This window comes from Salmo salar, chromosome 18, assembly GCF_965601325.2.
Source record: "Salmo salar chromosome 18, fSalSal1, whole genome shotgun sequence".
Classification (NCBI taxonomy): Eukaryota; Metazoa; Chordata; class Actinopteri; order Salmoniformes; family Salmonidae; genus Salmo; species Salmo salar.
The window spans coordinates 66,266,722-66,286,160 of NC_138308.1; the positions used below are offsets into that span (position 1 = coordinate 66,266,722).

General features: G+C 40.3%; 1 protein-coding gene across 4 annotated transcripts in view; it reads right to left on the bottom strand.

Moving 5' to 3' along the window:
* LOC106577482 (protocadherin-7) overlaps positions 1–19,439 on the bottom strand; it is a 223,658-nt gene that overhangs the window by 27,951 nt on the left and 176,268 nt on the right. The window lies entirely within an intron of this gene.

Here is a 19,439-nt window from a genome sequence, read left to right on the forward strand (position 1 = left end):
GCAGCTAGTTGCTAGTCACTTTGAAAAACTGCTGCGCCAGAAGGCTAAATAAAGGCAACTAGCACCTAACACTAGTCATAAGTGAGCTTACTAGCACCTACCACCTTCCTCATGGTAGTTGTGAGAGAGCCAACTAGCCTTTAGCCCCTAGCCATCTGTAGCCTCTATAGCATGGTGCTAGCTAGTTGTGAGCGAGGCTGTATGAGTCATGGCGGAGCCAAACGTGAGGTGGCTAGGGGTAATTAAGTTGACCCTGAGGGAAAGTCTTTTAGGGGGGATAAACGGATTGACATCATACACACTAACACCACCGAGCCGTATGGCCCCACTCTGGGCCATAATATAACGAAAAGCTCAAATAGAGCTAAAGACAAATTATTCAGGTTCATATTTTCAGAGGGATTATGCCGAGAGGGCAGAGTGCAAGCAGACATTGCTCGCACCTACAGCCACATCAAAGTCTACCTGAACTCTGGGAGATTCATAAGACCTTGACGTACAAAATGTATAACAAAAGCAGTATGATTTCTGTCTGGTATTGTTGCAAGAGTCTACTAAGATAAGAGTAACTCAAGCAATTTGAGGCTAAATCAGTCTCTTTCTGCTTCCCTAGTTGAAAATAGACAGTAAAATGTCCTTGTTGTTCAGCAACAATGAGTGCTCTACCATTGATTAACCATACAATTCACTATGACAACCTGATAGCCCTAACTAACTTAATTCAAACGGCAACAACACCTTTGTGTCTGTTACCACCTTGTGTCCCAAGACCATTTTTCTCTGAAACACCAGAAATAACAAATGCATTTACCGACATAGCTGTGTCCGAAATGGTAACAAGTAGTTTAATTCAATGTAACTGTAAGGGCATTTCTCTGATTACACAATTGTATTAATTTATATCCAACTGGCAGCATCTGAGCTCTGGTAACTATCAGGGTGGAATAGAGGTCTGATATAGAAGGTCTCCTCATAATCATCCTCATTGCTATGGGGTCCCGAGTGGCACAGCGGTCTAAGACACTGCATCTCAGTGCAAGAGGTGTCACTACAGTCTCTGGTTCATATCCAGGCTGAATCACATCAGGCTGTGATTGGGAGTCCCATAGGGTGGTGTACAATTGGCCCAGAGTCGTCTGGTTTTGGCCGGGGTAGGCCGTCATTGTAAATAATAAATTGTTCTTAACTGACTTGCCTAGATAAATAAAGGTTAAAATAACATTTTAAAAATACAAAAATGGTCAATTTCACAAAACTGCTGAGGAGTATTTATGTCTGTAATAACGCCCTTTGGTTGGCAACAACTCATTCTTATTGGCTGGGCCTGGCTCCCCAGTGGGTGGGCCTATGCCCTCCCAGACCCATCAATGGCTGCGCCCCTGCCCAGTCATGTGAAAACCATACATTAGGGTCTAATGAATTTATTTAAATTGACTGATTTCCTTCTATGAACTGTAACTCTTAGAAATTGTGCCATGTTGCGTTTATATTTTTGTTCAGTATATATTTCCACACTATAAGGTTGGAATAATACTGTGAAATTGTAAAAATTATAATAATGACCTTTTAGTGTAAGAGTGTGAGAGTTGTTTTGGTGGGATGGAGTTTTGGCCTGCATGGTGACATCACAAGGTGGTAAAATAGTTAATAGAACAATAAGAAAGATAGTTCCAAACCTTTCTGCCAATAACCTTTCTGCCTCCCCACTCAGAGCCGACCTAGAAAGTCCTAGCAAAAATCTTGCTTGAGAAATTGCTCGTTGATAAGAAGCTATTTTTGTTTATTTTTTAGCTAACAATCACAGCAAGGTACTTAATTGATGCCCAGAAATGGTTTGATATTGAGATAAGAACAGCTCCAAGTTTAAGCCATATCTAACAGTGTATGAGTTGGGTGGGGACTGGGTACCATGGGGGAGACACATCGTGGTTACAGCCCATTATTGTGACACAGCTCTTGTCTGGGCTGGCACCAACCAATCCATATACCCCTTATTCCTTGCAGGAGAGAGAGGCAGCCACAACAAACACTGGCCGTGTGTGTGTGTGTGTGATGCGTGCGTGCGTGTGCGCATGTTAGTGTGTATGTTAGTGCATGTCCGCATGTTACATGTACATACTACCTCAAGTACCTCGACTAACCGGTGCCCCCGCACATTGACTCCGTACCGGTACCCCCTGTACATAGCCTCGCTATTGTTACTTTACTGCTGCTCTTTAACCTCTTGGGGCTAGGTGGGACGCTAGCGTGCCACCCGTGGTGCACTCCATCAACAGCAGGTGCATTTCAAGAGCGGCAAATTTGAATCCAAATAAATGTCAAAATTCAAATTTTTCAAAAATACAACTATGTTACACCATTTGAAAGATAAACATCTCCTTAATCTAACCACGTTTTACGATTTCAAAAAGGTTTTACGGCGAAAGCATAAATTTAGAGTATGTTAGGACAGTACATTTACAAGAGTTGTGTGTAATGTTTTGTCAAGTCAAAGACAGGGTCACCAAAACCATAAAACCAGCTAAAATGATACACTAACCTTTTACAATCTCCATCAGATGACACTCCTAGGACATTATGTTAGACAATGCATGCATTTTTAGTTCTATCAAGTTGATATTTATATCCAAAAACAGCGTTTTACTATGGCATTGATGTTGAGGAAATCGTTTCCCTCCAATAACCGGCAGTCAAGTCAGCGTCACAAATTAAATAATTAAAATTAGAAAACATTGGTAAAATATTATATTGTCATTTAAAGAATTATAGATTTACATCTTTTGAACGCAATCAACTTGCCAGATTTAAAAATAACCTTACTGGGAAATCACACTTTGCAATAATCTGAGCACTGTGCCCAGAAAAATACGCGTTGCGATACAGACTAGACGTCATGTTGGGGAGATCTAAAATCGAAAATACTATGTAAATAATCCATTACCTTTGATTCTCTTCATCAGATGTCACTTCCAGGTATCACAGGTCCATAACGAATGTAGTTTTGTTCAAAAAAGCTCATCATTTATGTCCAAAAATCTCCGTCTCGTTAGCACATGATGTAAGCCAGCCGGACTTCTCGTCATGAACGAGGGGAAAAAATATATTTCCGTTCGTTCAAACATGTCAAACGTTGTATAGCATAAATCATTAGGGCCTTTTTTAACCAGAACATGAATAATATTCAAGGTGGACGAATGCATAGTCTTTTATAACGTATTGGAACGAGGGTACCCAACATGAAGTAGCGCGCCAGGTGTCTAATGGGACATCACCGTTCCATGGCTCTTGTTCGGTCAGATCTCCCTCCAGAAGACTCAAAACACTTTGTAAAGGCTGGTGACATCTAGTGGAAGCAATAGGAAGTGCCAAAATATTCCTAAACCCCTGTGTTTTTCAATGGGATAGGTTTAAAGTCAATACAACACATCAGGTATCCACTTCCTGTCAGAAAATGTCTCAGGGTTTTGCCTGCCAAATGAGTTCTGTTATACTCACAGACACCATTCAAACAGTTTTGGAAACTTTAGAGTGTTTTCTATCCATATATAATAAGTATATGCATATTCTAGTTACTGGGTAGGATTAGTAACCAGATTAAATCGGGTACATTTTTTTTATCCAGACGTGCAAATGCTGCCCCCTAGACCCAACAGGTTAATTATTTGTTACTTTTATTTCTTATTTTTCTTAAAACTGCTTTGTTGCTTAAGGGCTTGTAAGTAAGCATTTCACTGTAAGGTACATTTCACATGTATTCTGCGCACATGACAAATAAAATTTGATTTGATTTGGATTTCATTCCCTCCATCCCTTTGAAAGATTTTGGATGGACAAATTAGAACACTTATGTTTCATGGGGAGAAAGAACCTTAAAACACATTCCTCATCCCCGCTTCACCTCTCCAGCATCAGGGGTGTCAGCAACCAAGGCATGCCTAGGGCTGTTGCGGTGACTGTATTACCACCACACCGGCAGTCCCGAGTCATGAAGGCAGTCAAATTCTACATGACCGTTGAGTCAAGGTAATTAGGCTTCTCCAAGATCTGATGCTGCTGCTGGTCATTAGTAGCTTACCAAACATGCTAACTGCCTGGTACTCAGCACTCTATTGTCCCTCTAATCACTCTGACATCAATGCAAATGTATTCAAAAATCTAATGAAACACTTTATGAGAGCCCATGAGCTCATGTTGCGCAATATTTCTATTGACTATGCAATTGCGGGAAAATATATAGTGATGGCTGCTAATAAAAAGACGAGGATCCCATCAGCTTTCTATAGGCTAGGCCTACTATATTTATTTCTCAACTTTCCTAATATTAAGCACATTGCTTATATTTACAACACGAGTATAGCCTACCAGGCTGGCACGAGGAAAATAGTTTTCCATTCGCTACTTAAGTGCATAGATGACATGTATTTTTTCCCAATGCCTTTTTCGATAAAGGTGCATCATAATGGTCCATTCTAAATTAAACAAAATGTCACACATATATTATTTATTATATGCAAAGACAAGATTAAATCAAGAAAAGTCTGAGGGCGACAAAATTTGCTTATCATTTGCCTTTTTTGTGACTTTTTCTAATCATTTCTAATGATGCTTCATGTAACCTAGCCTATAGACCTATATTTTGTTTTATACCTTTACTTAACTAGGCAGGTCAGATAAGAAGAATTTTCTATTTTCAATGACGGCCTAGGAACAGTGGGTTAACTGCCTTGTTCAGGGGCAGAACGACAGATTTGTACCTTGTCAGCTCGGGGATTTGAACTTGCAACCTTGCGATTAGCTAGTCCAACGCTCTAACCACTAGGCTACCCTGCCGCCCCCATATGTTTGTATCACAACTAAAGTGGCCAAATCACTTCTTAAAATGAAGCACATTAATCCGCTTTACAAGGGATGTAGAGCCTAACTAGCATATATAAGCAGCGTGTGAGTTTCAAGTTTGGGGAAGATCATTTTCACCACTAAAATGCACCTTTATAATAAAAGCATTACATGCATAATTGCATTTGCGGTGACTTTTGATAATGGTGTTTCTGTGAATGGAACATTTGCCCTTATAGCCTACTACCATGTGTGCATTGCTGTGCTTATAATGTGAAGAAATAGTATTTTATAATATTTTATCAACATTTTAAGCAAAAATGTTTATATCTTTTGTCAGCCACATTGCATAAAAAAAGGTGTTTTGATAATAGTGGTTGTATTCATTTGGAATCTATCGCATCCCACAACTGTCCCAGACTATGTATGGAATATTTATTTCTCGCACAGAATAAAATGGGTAAACTTTTGTACTATGGAGGGATAGTAGTAGATTGACATAGCCAAGTGCTTTTGCTGTTCGTTAGGCCTACTCATCTTGTTCGCTGACGAAAAGTAAATGTGGACAGTTCTACAAATACGCACCTCGGAAATGGATAAGGACGCCCGCAGTAGCGTCTCCGATGTGTCTGTCTTAATTTGTAGCCTCTAAGAAAGACACGATTACGTGACGAAGAGCCATGTGAGTGAGAGTGCTTCCGATTGCGCAGCACACTCAGGGAGAAGGGCACAACGCAGCACTCTGGGCTGCAAAAGGCATGGCTTTTTTTAGGGTGCATAACGTCCACAAAGGGGATGCCGCCGTGAAATTCGAGACATTATCAAGAGCTTGTCAAATTGTGAATGAGAAACTATTGGAGTGTGTAAAGGCAGCTAAAAAAAGGCTCATGCCTTTCAAGCGACTTTTATCAAATCATCATTAGAATCTAATCATGCAGTCTTACAATGTGTTAAAAATCAACACACAGCCCAATGTTTATAGAACAACTAAACTTAATTATTAACTCTAAATTAAGCATATAAGAGTTCCGTTTTCTTTCAGAATAGCCACATGTGCGCACTCCATCAAATTGTTTGGAGACAATATTTATATTTTATTCAGCTTGCATTCTTCATACTATAAAACAATATAAAATAATGCCACAGAATTATAAGCAAATCTTGTCTGCTAAATGAACTAGTGTAGCCCACAGACATTTGACATAGCCACATCAGGACCTAACATAAGGACAACTCAGAATATGCTATACATTTTCCTCATATCATGTTTTTAGACATTTTAGACAATAAATAATGGACTTATTGTTTAGGTGTAGGCTATATTACATAGCCTACAAGACATTTTAAAAAGTCTAATTAATCTATGTGTCGAAGCCAGGAGATGCTAAATGTGTTTATGTTAATTAACGGTCAATTACCGTGAGACCGACAGTTATTGACTTGACAATTACCGGCTGACAAATTTTGGTGACCGCCACAAGGGAGAAGAGACAGCCAGAAACACTGCGGCTATATCTCAATAGTCAAAAGCGGCTTCCTCTCTTTGTATCCTTTTCTTAATAAACACTGATGTGAAAGAAATAGACAGGTAGCCTAGTGGTTAGAGTGTTGGGACAGCAACTGAAAGTTTGAAAGACTGAATCCCCGAGCTGACAAGGTAAACAGCTGTCGTTCTGCACCTGAACAAGGCAGTTCCTAGGCCATAATTGTAAATAAGAAATTGTTCTTAACTGATTTGCCTGGTTAAATAAAGGTAAAAAATAACTAGCCAGACAGTTTATGCCATCTTGCTTTCATATCTTCTTCTCAGATCAGTGCAGTTGAATGAGAGGAGCTGAGGACATGAAGACCGGAAACTACTTAAGACTAGACACACACCAGACAATCTCTGTTCTTAACAGGGCAGTTTAGAAACAGCAACTGTGCTAACGCCCAAGCTAAAGCACAGTAAGTGCATTATTTAAAGCACCGGGGGCTCAATTTGTCATTCTCGCAGGCTCATCAGAGGAGAACATTCGTTATTAAATGCACCTTTCACTGGGGTTTACGCTGCCTGTCTGTGGGATCAAAGAGACAGCTCACCGACTCCCAGCTTCCCCTCTGATTCCAACTGACAAAATGAGTCAATTAAATCAAATGGCTCCCCTACCAAAAATAAAAAGAAGAGAGAGAGCTAGTAATGTAGTTCTTAACTGGAGAGGAGTTGGGTTACTTGGGTGTAGGTCCAGACACAGAGAGTGCTCTTAGGTAAAAGTTAGTAGATTTAGATGATAGGAGAAGCCTGTCTTTGGTTGAAGGTGATTTCTGAGAGGAGTTAGAGGTATTTGGCGATTTGATGGGTCAGGAGTTTTTCCTTGACCCTACAAAAGGAGCATTTCTTTCAGTTTATTGTTTTTAGCTGTACCATAATGTATACTTTGGTGGCAGTACTGTTGTTTTTATTCCAGATTCACTATGTAAATAAACACCCTTGCACAGAAGGACAGTTGAAGTCGGAAGCTTACATACACTTAGATTGTAGTCATTAAAACTCTTTTTTCAACAACTCCACAAATTTCTTGTTAACAAACTATCGTTTTGGCAAGTCGGTTAGGACATCTACTAAGTAATTTTTCCAACAAATGTTTACAGACAGATTATTTCACTTATAATTCATTGTATCACAATTCCAGTGGGTCAGAAGTTTAAATACACTAAGTTGACTGTGCCATTAAACAGCTTGGAAAATTCAGAATCAAATCAAATCAAATGTTATTGGTCACATACACATGGTTAGCAGATATTAATGTGATATTAATGCTTGTGATTCTAGTTTTGACCGTGCAGTAATATCTAACAAGTAATCTAACAATTTTACAACAACTACCTTATACACACAAGTGTAAAGGAATGAATAAGAATATGTACAGACATATATGTGGATGAGCGATGGCCGAATGGCATAGGTAAGATGCAGTAGATGGTATAGAGTACAGTATATACATATGAGATGAGTAATGTAGGGTATGTAAACATTATATAAAGTGGCATTGTTTAAAGTGACTAGTGACACATTTATTACATCCAATTTTTAATTATTAAAGCGGCTAGAGACTTGAGTCAGTTTGTTGACAGCAGCCACTTAATGTTAGTGATGGCTGTTTAACAGTCTGATGGCCTTGAGATAGAAGCTGTTTTTCAGTCTCTCGGTCCCAGCTTTGATGCACCTGTACTGATCTCGCCTTCTAGATGATGGCGAGGTGAACAGGCAGTGGCTCGGGTTGTTGTCCTTGATGATCTTTTTGTCCTTCCTGTGACATCGGGAGGTGTAGGTGTCCTGGAGGGCAGGTAGTTTGCCCCCGGTGATGCGTTGTGCAGACCTCATTAAAACCTTCCACCTTCTCCACAACTGTCCTGTCGATGTGGATAGGGGGGTGCTCCCTCTGCTGTTTCCTGAAGTCCACGATCATCTCCTTTGTTTTGTTTACGTTGCGTGTGAGATTATTTTCCTGATACCACACTCCGAGGGCCCTCACCTCCTCCCTGTAGGCTGTCTCATCGTTGTTGGTAATCAAGCCTACCACTGTAATGTCGTCTGAAAACCTGATGATTGAGTTGGAGGCGTGTATGGATTTTGTTTCCTACCCTCACCACCTGGGGGCGGCCCGTAAGAAAGTCCAGGACCCAGGGTCACGAGCTTAATGACGAGTTTGGAGGGTACTATGGTGTTAAACGCTGAGCTGTAATCGATGAACAGTATTCTTACGTAGATATTCCTCTTGTCCAGATGGGTTAGGGCAGTGTGCAGTGTGATTGCGATTGCATCGTCTGTGGACCTATTGGGGCGGTAAGAAAATTGGAGTGGGTCTAGGGTGTCAGGTAGGGTGGAGGTGATATGATCCTTGACTAGTCTCTCAATGCACTTCATGATGGCGGAAGTGAGTGCTACGGGGTGATAGTCGTTTAACTCAGTTACCTTAGCTTTCTTGGGAACAGGAACAATGTTGGCCCTCTTGAAGTATGTGGGAACAGCAGACTGGGATAGGGATTGATTGAATATGTCCGTAAACACACCAGCCAGCTGGTCTGCGCATGCTCTGAAGTCGCGGCTAGGGATGCCGTCTGGGCCGGCAGCCTTGCTAGGGTCAACACGTTTAAATGTTTTACTCACGTTGCCTGCTGTGAAGGAGAGCCCGCAGGTTTTGGTAGTGGGCCGTGTCAGTGGCACTGTACGGTCCTCAAAGCGAGCAAAGAAGTTGTTTAGTTTGTCTGGGCGCAAGATGTCGGTGTCTGAGATGGGGCTGGTTTTCTTTTTGTAATTCCCGAAAATGTTATCATGGCTTTAGAAGCTTCTGAAACGCTAATTGACATCATTTGAGGCAATTGGAGGTGTACCTGTGGATGTATTTCAAGGCCTACCTTCAAACTCAGTACCTCTTTGCTTGACATCATGGGAAAATCAAAAGAAATCAGCCAAGACCTCAGAAAAAACATTGTAGACCTCCACAAGTCTGGTTCATCCTTGGGAGCAATTTCCAAATGCCTGAAGGTACCACGTTCATCTGTACAAATAATAGAACGCAAGTATAAACACCATGGGACCATGCATCCGTAATACCGCTCAGGAAGGAGACTCGTTCTGTCTCGTAGAGATGAACGTACTTTGCTGTGAAAAGTGCAAATCAGTCCCATAATGACAGCAAAGGACCTTGTGAAGATGATGGAGGAAACAGGTACAAAGTATCTATAGCAACAGTAAAATGGGTCCTATATCGACATAACCTGAAAGGCCACTCAGCAAGGAAGAAGCCACTGCTCCAAAACCGCCATAAAAAAGCCACACTACGGTCTGCAACTGCACATGGGGACAAAAGATCATACTTTTTGGAGAAATGTCCTCTGGTCTGATGAAACTAAAATAGAAATGTTTGGCCATAATGACCATCGTTATGTTTGGAGGAAAAAGGGGGAGGCTTGCAAGCCGAAGAACACCATCCCAACCATGAAACACGGGGGTGGCAGCATGTCATGTTGTGGGGGTGCTTTGCTGCAGGAGGGACTGGTGCACTTCACAAAATAGATGGCATCATGGGGAGGAAATTTAAGTGGATATATTGAAGCAACATCTCAAGACATCAGTCAGGAAGTTAAAGCTTGGTCTTCCAAATGGACACTGACCCCAAGAATACTTCCAAAGTTGTGGCAAAATGGCTTAAAACCTCTTAGGGCTAGGGGGCAGTATTTTCACGGCCGGATGAAAAACGTACCCAATTTAAACATGTTACTACTCTGGCCCAGAAAATAGAATATCCATAGTATTCATAGATTTGGATAGAAAACACTCTGAAGTTTCTAAAACTGTTTGAATTGTATCTGTGAGTATAACAGAACTCATATCGCAGGCAAAAACCTGAGAAAAATTGAACCAGGAAGTGGGAGAAATGAGAATTGTAGTTCCTCTTTTGAATCCCTTGAGAAACTACAGTGACATAGGGGTCACGTTGCACTTCCTAAGGCTTCCATTGGCTGTCAACAGTCTTTAGAAACTGGTTTCATCCTTATCCTGTTACCGGGCAGAAAATTGTGGCTCAGACAATCAGTGGCCAGTCTGAGGACAGGTGTCTCGTGGCGCGCGTGCCCGCGAGATCGCTGTTCGTTCTTTTTCTTCTGGGATGAATACCTATTGTCCGGTTGGAAAATTATCGCAATTTTACGTAAAAAAAATGCCCTAAAGATTGATTGTAAACATCGTTTGACATGTTTCTAGAAATGGTAATGGAACTTTTGAACTTTTTGTCTATGGATTTGCGCTTACGCCTCATGGCATTGTAATAGCGTTCTGGATGCGCCAACAATATGGAGGTATTTGGACATAAATGATGGACTTTGCAGAACAAATGAACATTTCTTGTGGAAGTGGGAGTCCTTCAGAGTGCATTCCGCTGAAGATCAGCAAAGGTAAGAAAATATTTCGAACATATTGTAGAGATTTGTCGACGCCGTGGTTGTAGGCTAACTGTATAGCTTAGCATTGAAGGCTAAGTTCTGTACTCAGAATATTGAACAATGTGCTTTCTCCGTAAAGTTATTTTGAAATCTGACAAAGCGGTTGCATAAAGGAGTAGATTATCTATAATTCTTTAAATAATTGTTATAAATTTTGTCAACGTTTATGATGAGTATTTCTGTAAATTTATGTGCCCATTCACCGGTGGTTATGGGGAGAATACATTTTCTGAACATCATGCGCCAATGTAAAATGGGTTTTTTGGATATAAATATGAACTTGATCGAACAAAAAATGCATGTATTGTCTAACATGATGTCCTAGGAGTGTCATCTGATGAAGATTGTCAAAGGTTAGTGCTTAATTTTAGCTGTATATTTGGTTTTGTGACGGCTATCCATGCTTGGAAAATTTTTTTTTTGCTAAGGTGCTATCCTAAAATAATCTAATGTTTTGCTTTCACCGTAAAGCCTTTTTGAAATTGGACAATGTGGTTGGATTAACGAGAAGATTATCTTTAAAATGCCGAATAATACTTGAATTTTAATTTTGAGATTTTTGTGTTTTGAATTTCGCGCTGTGCTATTTCACTGGTTGTTGTCCAACCAATCCTGTTAATGGGATTTTATCTCGAAGGGGTCCTCAAGAGGTTAAGGACAACAAAGTCAAAGGTATTGGAGTGGCCATCACAAAGCCCTGACCTCAATCCTATAGAACATTTGTGGGCAGAACTGAGAAAGCATGTGCAAGCAAGGAGGCCTACAAACCTGACTCAGTTACACCAGCTCTGTCAGGAGGAATGGGCCAAAATTCACCCAACTTATTGTGCGAAGCTTGTGGAAGGCTACCCAAAACGTATGACCCAAGTTAAACAATTTAAAGGCAAAGCTACCAAATACTAATTGAGTGTATGTAAACTTCTGACCCACTGGGAATGTGATGAAAGAAATAAAAGCTGAAATAAATAATTCTCTCTACTATTATTCTGACATTTCACATTCTTAAAATAAAGTGGTGATCCTAACTGACCAAAGACAGGGTCTTTTTACTAGGATTAAATGTCAGGAATTGTGAAAAACTGAGTTTAAATGTATTTGGCTAAGGTGTATGTAAACTTCTGACTTCAACTGTACTTTTGTGGCTCCGCCATCTTTTTATTTGATAGAGGTTTAGCCTTCTGGTCTACTCTATGCGACAAGGCCCTAATAGTTATAGGCTACAACTACTGTAGCACATGGAGTTGTTCTAGATAAGGTCACATAACCAAGAAAAGCTTGGGGACCTAGAAGTGACATAATCTAGGCTCGTAAATGTGTGTTTTTTACAATATATCTTTGGAAGCATGCTGCAGGTTGGTTCCTGAACTATTAATGCATTCAATATTCTATGTTTTTCAGTATTCCATTTTTACAGTTCATATGAAGTGCTAAGCCAACGTGTTCCTCAGATGCTATAGGCGACATACACAGCTATGCCTTTTCTCCCTTCGCCTTTGATGTTTTCAGGGAAACATGCTTTGTTATTCAATGTGCTTCACGGATGTTTTTTTCGCATCGTTTTCTTTCTTCCTCCTTTTCTTTTTAGCAGAGCTCTGGGCTGATTGATTTTCCTCCCTCTCCCTTTCCTTTCCGTCTGTGCTTCCTTGATTCTAATGCTGGTGGGTTGTGGGAAATATTTATACGGCATTGATCCGATTCACTGATGAGTCTCTCAGGAACGGCAGAATTCAAACTGTTTTTGTCCCATGGATGTCTCTAAGTATCAATCACCAGAGGGTCGAAAGTTAGCATGCCTGCAGACTACCTTGCAGAGCCCAAGGCCAAACTCATTTTCCAAAGAAGGGAAAAAAAGAAAACAAAATAGGCATATGGCGGCTATGGCCCTAATCTGCGATAGTGTTCATATTCAGTTATTTCAGTGTGTCTATATTTCTACCTTTGCTGGGTCCTTTACTATAGAAAGAGACATAGAGAGAGAGAGAGAGAGAGAGAGAGAGAGAGACAGAGAGAGACAGACAGAGAGAGCGAGAGAGAGAGAGAGGGAGCGAGAGAGAGCGTACCAGCCATAGGAGGAGGGGATACTGGCTGTGAACGTGCATGGCATGTGTACAGTATTGGGGGGCGCCGCCAACCCACCAACCCAATGATAATTCCTGCCACCGGCATTCCATAAAAAATGCAACACCTGCAGGATATTTTCCGCATTAAACTTTCATGGTTCAGGCTGTCTCGACAGGCAACACTCGGCTCTGGCACACCATAATGATAATGAAGTTTGTAAAGGAATGTCTCGCTTGCTCTCTTCCGCCTCATCTGAAGGCAGGCAACCATCACAGCACAGCAGCCAGTCGGCTCTGATTATACAGTATCTCAAAGGGGAGGTGGAGGAGGGATATGTAGAGTTGTAGGCGGGACTGAGGCTCAGGTAGTGTGCTTTGATTCAGAGACAAAGCATGTGGGGATGGTTGTGGTATTCCACAGGGGCCTGTCCTCTGGTTGATATTCCCAATAAACACACACGGATGCATGCACACAAGTGGAGGCTCCTCAGAGGAGGAAGGGGAGGACCATCCTCCTCAGTCAAATTTCATAGAAATGTAAACAGTGAAACATTAAAAAACTTAGCCTTTTTAGATAGAGCTATACTCAATATATTCATATGTCACCAAATAATTGATTAACTTGTTATGGATAGGGGGCAGTATTTTCACGGCCGGATAAAAAACGTACCCGATTTAATCTGATTATTACTCCTGCCCAGAAACTAGAATATGCATATAATTATTAGCTTTGGATAGAAAACACTCCAAAGTTTCTAAAACTGTTTGAATGGTGTCTGTGAGTATAACAGAACTCATTTGGCAGGCCAAAACCTGAGAAGATTCCAAACAGGAAGCGCCCTCTTTGACCATTTCTTGGCCTTCTTGATCATCTCTATCCAAAACAGAGGATCTCTGCTGTAACGTGACATTTTCTAACGCTCCCATAGGCTCTCAGAAGGCGCCAGAACGTTGAATGATGACTTTGCAGGCCATGGCTGAAAAACAGTAGCGCATTTGGTAAGTGGTCGATCTGAGAACAATGAGACTGGTGCGCGCATGCACGAGAAGAGTCCATTTTAGATTTTTTTTGTCTTTGAACGAAAACTGGGTTTCCCGGTCAGAATATTATCGCTTTTTTACTAGAAAAATCGCATAAAAATTGATTTTAAACAGCGTTTGACATGCTTCGAAGTACGGTAATGGAATATTTGGAAATGTTTTGTCACGAAACGCGCCGGGCGCGTCACCCTTCTTTACCCTTCGGATAGTGTCTTGAACGCACAACAAAACGCCGCTATTTGGATATAACTATGGATTATTTGGAACCAAACCAACATTTGTTATTGAAGTAGAAGTCCTGGGAGTGCATTCTGACGAAGAACAGCAAAGGTAATCAAATTTTTCTTATAGTAAATCTGAGTTTGGTGAGTACCAAACTTGGTGGGTGTCAAAATAGCTAGCCCGTGATGGCGAGCTATCTACTCAGAATATTGCAAAATGTGCTTTCACCGAAAAGCCATTTTAAAATCGGACACCGTGATTGCATAAAGGAGTTCTGTATCTATAATTCTTAAAATAATTGTTATGTTTTTTGTGAACGTTTATCGTGAGTAATTTAGTAAATTCACCAGAAGTGTTCGGTGGGAATGCTAGTTCTGAACGTCACATGCTAATGTAAAAAGCTGGTTTTTGATATAAATATGAACTTGATTGAACAAAACATGCATGTATTGTATAACATAATGTCCTAGGAGTGTCATCTGATGAAGATCATCAAAGGTTAGTGCTGCATTTAGCTGTGGTTTTGTTTTTTGTGACATTATATGCTAGCTTGAAAAATGGGTGTCTGATTATTTCTGGCTGGGTACTCTGCTGACATAATCTAATGTTTTGCTTTCGCTGTAAAGCCTTTTTGAAATCGGACAGTGTGGTTAGATAAAGGAGAGTCTTGTCTTTAAAATGGTGTAAAATAGTCATATGTTTGAAAAATTGAAGTTCGGATTTTCGAGGAATTTGTATTTCGCGCCACGCCCATCATTGGATATTGGAGCAGGTGTTCCGCTAGCGGAACGTCTAGATGTAAGAGGTTTTAACCTGTCTGGGCTAGGGGGCAGGATTTTCATTATTAGATTTGGATAGAAAACACTCTGAAGTTTCTAAAACTGTTTGAATGGTGTCTGTGAGTATAACAGAACTCATATGGCAGGCAAAAACCTGAGAAAATTCCAAGCAGGAAGTAGCCTGTCTGAGAATTTGTAGTTCTTCTTTCTAGTCCCTTTCAAAACTACAGTATCTCTGGGGTTACGTTGCACTTTCTAAGGCTTCCATTGGCTCTCTAAAGCCTTCAGAAAGCGGATTGAGGCATCTCCTGTCTCTGGGCAGAGTATGGTAGCTCAGTTTCTCAGTGGTCTACCTGGTAACTAAGAGATTGGATATGCGCGTTCACGAGACCGTGCTGTTTTTTCTTTTCCTCTTTGAATGAATACACTATTGTCCAGTTGGAATATTATCGCTATTTTATGAGAAAAATACCATAAAAATTGATTTTAACTTCTTTGGGATAGAGGGCAGTATTTTCACGGCCGGATAAAAAACGTACCCGATTTAATGTGGTTACTACTCCTGCCCAGAAACTAGAATATGCATATAATTAGTAGATTTGGATAGAAAACACTCTATCGTTTTTAAAACTGTTTTAATGGTGTCTGTGAGTATAACAAAACTCATATGGCAGGCCAAAACCTGAGAATATTCCATACAGGAAGTGCCCTGTCTGACAATTTGTTGTCCTTCTGTTGCATCTCTATCGAAAATACAGCATCTGTGCTGTAACGTGACATTTTCTAAGGCTTCCATTGGCTCTCTAAAGCTGCCAGAAAGTGGAATGGGGTGTCTGCTGTCTCTGGGCAAAGAATAGCAGCAGAATTTGTAAGTGGTCAGCCTGGGGACAGTGACACTGGAGATGCGTGGTCACGAGACTACTCCATTTTTTTCTTTCAACCTTTGAATGAATACAACGTTGCCCGGTTGGAATATTATCGCTATTTTACAAGAAAAATAGCATAAAAATTGATTTTAAACAGCGTTTGACATGCTTCTATGTACGGTAATGGAATATTTCAATTTTTTTTGTCACGAAATGCGCTCACAGGTCACCCTTCGGATAGTGACCTGAACGCACGAACAAAACGGAGCTATTTGAATATAACTATGGATTATTTGGAACCAAAACAACATTTGTTGTTGAAGTAGAAGTCCTGGGAGTGCATTCTGACGAAGAACAGCAAAGGTAATCCAATTTTTCTAATAGTAAATCTGAGTTTAGGTTGTCCCAAACTTGGTGGGTGTCAAAATAGCTAGCCGTGATGGCCGAGCTATGTACTCAGAATATTGCAAAATGTGCTTTCGCCGAAAAGCTATTTTAAAATCTGACACCGCGATTGCATAATGGAGTTCTGTATCTATAATTCTTAAAATAATTGTTATGTATTTTGTGAACGTTTATCATGAGTAATTTAGTAAATTCACCGGAAGTTTTCGGTGGGTATGCTAGTTCTGAACATCACATGCTAATGTAAAAAGCTGTTTTTTAATATAAATATGAACTTGATTGAACAAAACATGCATGTATTGTAATAACATAATGTCCTAGGATTGTCATCTGATGAAGATCATCAAAGCTTAGTGCTTCATTTAGCTGTGTTTTGGGTTTCTGTGACATATATGCTTGCTTGGAAAATGGCTGTGTGATTATTTTGGGCTATGTACTCTCCTAACATAATCTAATGTTTTGCTTTCACTGTAAAGCCTTTTTGAAATCGGACAATGTGGTTAGATTAACAAGAGTCTTATCTTTAAAATGGTGTAAAATAGTTGTATGTTTGAAAAACTGAAATTATAGCATTTTTGAGGTTTTTGTATTTCACGCCACGCTCTTCCACTGGCTGTTGAATAGAGTAGGACGGTGACGTGCCACCTAGCCCATAGAGGTTAAAACATACTGTTCACAATGAAGGTCTATAGTAACTTCAACAGCACTCTCTGGGGTAGCACCATGGTGCAGCCGGATGACAGCTAGCTTCCATTTTCATGACACACCTAGGACATTATGTTATACAATACATGCATGTTTTGTTCAATCAAGTTCATATTTATATCAAAAAACAGCTTTTTACATTAGCATGTGACGTTCAGAACTAGCATACCCCCCGCAAACTTCCGGGGAATTTGCTAACAATTTACTAAATTACTCACGATAAACGTTCACAAAAAGCATAACAATTATTTTAAGAATTATAGATACAGAACTCCTCTATGCACTCGATATGTCCGATTTTAAAATAGCTTTTTGGTGAAAGCACATTTTGCAATATGCTAAGTACATAGCCCAGCCATCACGGGCTAGCTATTTAGACACCCGGCAAGTTTAGCACTCACCAATATCAGATTTACTATTATAAAAGTTTGATTACCTTTTGTTGTCTTCGTCAGAATGCACTCCCAGGACTGCTACTTCAATAACAAATGTTGGTTTGGTCCAAAATAATCCATCGTTATATCCGAATAGCGGCGTTTTGTTCGTGCGTCCCAGACACTATCCGAAATGGTAAATCAGGGTCGTGCGCATGGCGCAATTCGTGACAAAAAAATTCTAAATATTCCATTACCGTACTTCGAAGCATATCAACCGCTGTTTAAAATCAATTTTTATGCAATTTATCTCGTAAAAAAGCGATAATATTCCGACCGGGAATCTCCTTTTCGGCAAACAGAGGAAAGATCACAAAGACGGGGGCGGCCAGGGCACGCGCCTAAGCCCACAGTCCCTTGATCGGCCACTTGAGAAAGGCGATAATGTGTTTCAGCCTGGGGCTGGGATGACGACATTCAGGTTTTTCCCGGGCTCTGAGCGCCCATGGAAGACGTAGGAAGTGTCACGTTAGAGCAGAGATCCTTTGTAAAAGATAGAGATGGCAAAGAATTTCAAGAAATGGTCAGACAGGCCACTTCCTGTAAAGGAATCTCTCAGGTTTTGACCTGCCATTTGAGTTCTGTTATACTCACAGACACCATTCAAACAGTTTTAGAAACTTTGGAGTGTTTTCTATCCAAATCTACTAATTATATGCATATTCTCGTTACTGGGCAGGAGTAGTAACCAGATTAAATCGGGTACGTTTTTTATCCAGCCGTAAAAATACTGCCCCCTAGCCATAACAGGTTAAGAGGTGATGACCACTCCACTCCACTACCATTGTCAACTCTCTCTTGACGTGAACTGAAGCAGTGTCTCATGTGCTCGCTCATCCACTGGCATATTGAATGTTTCCTCACCAAGCACTGTGAGTACCCTTATCAATTTTCTCTCATTACTGTATGTAGAGTCAATCACATACACAAACACAATCACATTATTACACATAAATGATTTTACTCCTTGATTGGACTAACTCATTCTTGGCTCTTTTGTCTAATTGTGTAGTGTATTGTCTTCCCAGTAAAATCCTGTCCTGCCCACAGTGGAATAGATGAGCTCTTCTCCAACACCATCCATCCACGATGAGCATGTCCTGCACAGAAAGCCTATGAACACCTCAACTCAAGCCTCATACCCTTATTCAATCACTACTGTGATCCCTTCCCAACACTGTGTAAGTAGCCCTCTCATTCCCATTATGCATAATACTGTGCTATAAATGTATTTTATTAACCTCTCTGGGCTAGGCGGGATGAATTCATCCCACCTACGCAACAGCCAGTCTAATCCAGTGGCGCGATTTTCAAATACCTTAGAAATGCTATTAATTCAATTTCTCAAACATATGACTATTTTACAGCTATTTAAAGACAAGACTCTTGTTAATCTAACCACACTGTCCGATTTCAAAAAGGCTTTACAACGAAAGCAAAACATTAGATTATGTCAGCAGAGTACCCAGCCAGAAATAATCAGACACCCATTTTTCAAGCTAGCATATAATGTCACAAAAACCCAAACCACAGCTAAATGCAGCACTAACCTTTGATGATCTTCATCAGATGACAACCCTAGGACATTATGTTATACAATACATGCATGTTTTGTTCCATCAAGTTCATATTTATATCAAAAACCAGCTTTTTACATTGGCATGTGACGTTCAGAACTAGCATACCCCCCGCAAACTTCCGGGGAATTTACTAACAATTTACTAAATTACTCAAGATAAACGTTCACAAAAAGCATAACAATTATTTTAAGAATTATAGATACAGACCTCCTCTATGCACTCGATATGTCCGATTTTATAATAGCTTTTTGGTGAAAGCACATTTTGCAATATTCTAAGTACATAGCCCAGCCATCACGGGCTAGCTATTTAGACACCTGGCAAGTTTAGCCTTCACCAAAATCAGATTTACTATTACAAAAGTTTGATTACCTTTTGTTGTCTTCGTCAGAATGCACTCCCAGGACTGCTACTTCAATAACAAATGTTGGTTTGGTCCAAAATAATCTATCGTTATATCCGAATAGCGGCGTTTTGTTCATGCGTCCCAGACACTATCCGAAATGGTAAATCAGGGTCGTGCGCA